This window comes from Athene cunicularia, assembly GCF_003259725.1.
Source record: "Athene cunicularia isolate RWA chromosome 19 unlocalized genomic scaffold, athCun1 chr19_part1, whole genome shotgun sequence".
NCBI lineage: Eukaryota > Metazoa > Chordata > Aves > Strigiformes > Strigidae > Athene > Athene cunicularia.
Genome location: NW_020799124.1, coordinates 8,989,244 through 8,994,869, shown reverse-complemented (window position 1 = coordinate 8,994,869; position 5,626 = coordinate 8,989,244). Strand labels below are relative to the sequence as shown.

The 5,626-nt window shown below is 45.3% G+C and overlaps 1 long non-coding RNA gene across 1 annotated transcript in view; it reads right to left on the bottom strand.

The window, feature by feature from the left end:
* Positions 1-850: 850 nt before the first annotated feature.
* Positions 851-5,626, bottom strand: part of LOC113487101 — a 96,928-nt gene continuing 92,152 nt past the window's right edge. Inside the window, exon 3 of the long non-coding RNA XR_003399727.1 lies at positions 851-3,996. This is a non-coding gene — a long non-coding RNA (uncharacterized LOC113487101). The remainder of the gene's footprint in view (positions 3,997-5,626) is intronic.

Here is a 5,626-nt window from a genome sequence, read left to right as displayed (position 1 = left end):
TATTTTTTTTCCCGGTGTCGTTTGGGTGTGTAACATGGCAAAGAGTCCCAGCGGGTGGGATCTGACCTCGTCTCACCTGAGAAGTGGATAATGGAGAAGAGCATGTGTTCTTCCCACTTGGATCAGGGCCTTGCCCATGCTGGGAAGTTTAGTTGCTCCTGCTACAGGGTCAGGCAGTTGTTGCAGGAAAATGTGCCCGTTATTAATCCTCCTGTGTCACATCCAGGGGAAAATAGAAAAGGAATACCAGCAGGTATGTTTATGTCCGCACTGGTTCCTATTGTGACCCATCTTTTACTGATCTCGCTGTCTCTATTCTGGCCGGATAAAGCAGCACATCTGCTGCTGTGCTGAGCGACGGTTCAGCTCTATTTTGGCTGAACCTGATAAAACTTTATCAAATGGAAAAACTGCAAACTGAGCTATTCCATCCATCTCCTCAGGTTTTACAGGCTGTACTGGGTTTGTGTGGCAGGGTTTTTGGTAGCAGAGGAAGAGCTGCAGGGGTGGCCCCCTGTGAGAAGTTACTCAAAGCTCCCCTGGCTCCAACTCAGTCCTGCCTCTGGCCAAGAGCGAGCCAATTATCGATGGTGGCTACACCTCTGTGACAAGATATTTAAGAAGGGGAACCCACAGGGGAGATGGAGGTAGGGGTGAGGGAAACGCTTCTGCTGACACCGAGGTCAGAGAATGAGGAGGTACTCGAGCAGAGTCTCCCCCCAGACCGTGGTGAGGACAGGCTGTGCCCTGCGCCCGTGGGGGTCACCAGGGGAGCAGGTGCTGACCTGCAGGTGGGGAAGGAGGGAGCCAGCGCCTCCATGGCGCTCAGTTACTGTGTGGACTTACACCATGACACAAAACCTAATTTTTTAAGGTCCGAAGCATAATTTTTAGGCTCCAAAACAGCTTTTAAGAACCAAAGGCTCATCTGAGAGGCCAGAAGTCTCAGTTTTAGTCCAAAGTTTCAATATTGCAATCCAAACCCTCACTTTTAGGGTCCAAACCCTGATTTTTAGAGCCCAAAGCTTTGATTCCAGGGCTTTCACCCTCTTTTTTTTATGCTCCAAATCCTCATTTTTAGGATGCAGATCCTTATTTATAAATGCCAACCCTGCTTTTGGGGTCCAAAGACTCCATCCCCAGTGGCGTGAGGCCAAATTTCCCCACCCTACTGTGTTTTGAACCTCTTTCTTAAGGTCTGGGCTGACGGACAGGCATCAGCCGTTCCTGGTTCAGGGACTGCCAGCTTCCTCCCGGGCTGGCGGTGGGGCTGTTTGGAGCAGCAGGTTTCACTCCCGTGGCTCAGCCGCCCTCTCCCTCATGGGACTGATGCGGGGCTGAGGGGAATGTTGGGGGCTGCTGAGGGGGTGGCAAGGCTGAAGGAATTGCAGGGCTGAGGAGGGACAGTGAGGCCTCTCTGTTGAGGTTAAGGGGTGAGGAGAAAAACTAGTCAGTGTTAGGCTAACCTTCATACTTCTTTTTAATTAAGCAAAACTAGGACTGTTAAACTACAGCACTGAGAACTTGTTGAAAAGTTATATACTAGTCCTTGGTCTCATGTTTTCCAGTTTTAAGTTTCTAAAGTCAAAGTCAGTCAAAAGTATTGTGTAGAATATTTCATTCTGCTCATAATATTTTCATAATTGTTTTTTTTTTGCTTAGCTTCTTTAGGCTGTATTTTTTTTTTATGCACTGAAGACTAGAAAGTACATAAGTCTTGACTCCTTGTCTAAAATGTTTCTGGTAAAATTTTTGGTCTTACTTCAGTGTTTTTATTCTTCAGTAGAGAATCTGAAAGCAAATTATTGTTCTTTTCCCTGCCCTTACCTTGAATCGGAAAAATCACATGGTATCTTATTTTTCTGGAGGTGGTGGTGTGTATGGGATTTTTTATTTTAAATTTCCCTAAAATTTCTGAAACTCAGAACACAGTGACTCTTTCCTTGAATTAACTAAAGCTCAGTTATTATTCTTTGCTTCTGCCTCCCTTGGCAGCTGCACCTTCACTAAGGTAGATACATCCGTGTTCAGAAATCCTATATGTGGTGGCTGCTATCTTTCTCCAAGTACAGAGGAAAATCTTTACACCTTTTTTGAGTGTCTTCTGACACCTCTGCTTAGAACATTTCAGACCATAATCGATGGTTTCTGTATCACCTTTTTTGTCAGGGAAGGATTCTGAGGAGCTAGGTGTTTCTTGTGGACACTCATTTAAGTGTTTAAGAGACAGGCAGCTTTTGCCATATGCTCCTTGCCCTGTGCTCCTTACAGAGATTACCTACTTATAGAGATTACTACGGAGGCTAGAGCCTGCATTACCTGCTGCAAAGTATTAAATCTCCTCCCAGGAGCAGGGTGTCCTGAGAATCACAGAATCCTAGACTTGTTTGGGTTGGAAGGGACCTTAAAGATCATCCAGTTGCACCCTCCAGGTTGCCTAAAGCCTCATCTAGAATACCTGCCTGCTTCAGGTGGGAGACAGTCCCCACTTCATGTCTATGTTGGTCACAGAGCACAGGCTGAAATTGGTCACATGGAATTTCAGCTGTCTGGATCTCAGCTAGCTCCCCTGCCCTCTTCCACAGCCAAGGGAAGGAAATGGGTGTCTCCAGGGTGCAATTCATGTAGCTTGGTTTAGAGTTTGTCTTGGGGCGAGATTACTTGTGTCCTGGAAGTGCCTGTTTTGCAGTACTGGCTGTAGTTCTTGAGGGAGACTAGCGGAGGTTTAGACATGAATATGTAGATCTCTGTAACTGGATGATGATAGTCTCTCACTGGAGTTACAAAAGTTTAAGGACTAAATTAGCTGTTTTGTACAGGTAGAATCTTCCGGGGTGGGACGTGGGGGGGACCATATGATAAAAGCATACCAACTTGTGCAAGGTACAAAAATTAAAGTGTTATCTGAACTGAAATGGAGAAATGTTTGGAATCTGAGGCTTTTAAAAACTCCAGTGGCTTCATTAGGACTTCTGAGAAGGTAACTTTGGCATTTTACTACAGAGTATTACAAATCTCTTAATTTCCACTGTCACCTAGGCCTCCCTGTATCTCTGAATCTCTCTGCTACCCCTTCTTCTGTATCTTGTAAGTTAGAGAATGCTGAAAGCTTATTTGTTCCTCTGTCCATATTTTTGCAGATGCCCTCCTCAGCCCGTGGAGGACCCATGCTGGAGCAGGTGGCTGCGCCCAAAGGAGGTCGGGACTCTCTGGAAGCTCACACTGGAGCAGTTTGGGAAGAGCTGTAGCCTGTGGAAAGACTCAATACGGGAGAAGTTTGTGGAGCACTCTCTTGTTATGCTCCAAACCCTAATTTTTAGGACACAAATACTAATTTATAAATGCCAACCCTGCTTTTAAGGTCCAAAGACTCCCATCCCCAGCGGTGTGAGGCTGGGTCCTCATGAGGATACCATGTCCACACTCTACCACGTTTTGAACCTCTCACCAGTTCTGGGCTGCGGGCCGGGTGTCAGCTGCTCCCGGTTCAGGGACCACCAGCTTCCTCTGGGCCGGCGGCAGGGCCTAACACAGCTTCATTCCCTTCCCTTGTGTCCTATCGCTTGAAAGAAGACAGGCTTTTGTTTAAAACACAGAATTGAGAGTTCTTGTTCAGTTCCTTCCTGGTATCATGGATAATTCACAAACTCCTGCTTTTGTATTTAAAGCAAAACATTTGCGTAATACGCCAGTTATAAAGTATGTACAGGGACATTTTGAAAAGCATTTCCAAGGAATTGTTCAACAGAGATGAAACTTAACACTAATGCTAAATAGCAACAATTAACATAGAGCCTACTTGCTGGGAAACACGGTAGTCATCCAGCTCTATGTTTCCACTGTTGCAGCTTTTAGGCTTGGTGTACGTGTAAAGGGTAGACACAGAGAGCGCACCTGAGCCAAATACAGCAGGCTCCCATGGGCCCAGAATGGATTGGGCATGTGAAGCAAGCCTCAAAGCTGGCATAGCCCATCTCCTGCATTTCAGCTGTAGGCCTGAAGCAGAGGTTTAAATAGAAGCTGACTCTTGCTCTGACTACATGTTGGTCTGTACCTCCTTTCCCTGTCTTTGGAAACAACTTCTTAAACTTTCTGTGTTAAAATGTTACATGATGACAATTTCCAGGTGTTTCTTCACAACTTACCCTCTGACTGATTGAGTCCTGTCTGTTTTCCTCCTTTCCTTTGGGCACTCATTTGGAAGTTTTCTGAGCCTGCACTTTGACATGTATTCTACTATAGAAAAGGTTTTTGTGCCATCTCATTCAGTAGGCTGTTGACACGTTTCACTTTTCTTTGTGGGGTGGTGGCAAGAGCCAACATGATGTGGTACCAAAGGCGACTGCAATAAAGATGGAAGGAAAAGTCACCTCTGTGACTGGGAGCAGCTCTGGTCTGAAACCAAGGTGGTAATCTGTATGAGTGTGCCAAGAATCAAACCCTCCCTTCTGGGGGAGGTGTTGCTTTCCTTTGAAGAGCTGGACTGGATTTATTTGCATTTTGCAGCTGTTCTGTAGTGAGAAAGACAACCATCGTTTTACTAAAACAGTCTCCTGGGTTTCCCTCCATAGCTGTCAGCCCATCTCTGCAGCACCATAAATCACTGTTTTCTTCAAATTAAACTGCATTAGAAGAACAGGGTTGAGGTGTTTTTTTCTTTGCTTTCGAGGTGGCTATTGTTCAAACACAGGTTGGACATAGGTATGCCATTAAACAGAAGCACACAAGCAGGTGAGGAATGCTGTACATTCTTCAGGGTTTTCTTGCAAATAGCTAAAAGCTCTGCCAGCCCTGAAGTAGTATGTTCGTGGTACTGTGCTCTATATTAACTAGATTTGAACTTCTGTAATTATTTGACTAGAAAATCTGTAAGGGTCTGAGATGACCCTTCAGGCCTGGTTACAGCACCTTTTATTTTGCACACTCAGTTTAAGACAATAAAGCTTCCACTGTGGTATCTTTTTCCTCAGCAATACAAATTACAGGTCAGGTATGGGTCAAATGCTCCCAGTGCTTGTAAATTAGCCAGTGTGTGAGTTAAATGACTTGGTTAGAGGAAGATAGACAGTACCTGATCAGACATAAACCTTGCCTGTACAAAGCTATGACATCAATGCACTTTTTAAAGAAACTGAAGGAGTAAATTTATCAGCTCTTAACATAGTGAAGCAATAGCATTTCTAGTATAGCATTAAGAACCTTGTAGCTAGAGGTACTATGTGGAAGTGTGAATACACAGGCATGACTTTTTAGTCTGTCTTTATAGTTTTACTGTTACAGCAATTTAACTGATTTCAGTATAATAAGAGAACATCAGTAGCTTTTGTGGCAAACCTACAGAAAACTACCAGAGGAGCTATTATAAATTTAGACTGGCTGAATGTCAGATCTATACTCTTAAGTCAAACCTCAATCCAAACTGTGAATACACATTCTTTATTTCACATCTGTCGTGGTTCAGCCTTGACACTCTGCGTTTCACATGGCAAGACGGATCGGAAAGGTTCCTAGAGGCAGCGTCGCCCCGTCCCCCTCCGCCGTTCCCGCCCGCCATCTCCACAGGGAAAGGGGCTGGCTAGGCCCTGCCCGGCCGGGGGGCGCGGAGCGCCGCTCCTTCCCTGCTCCG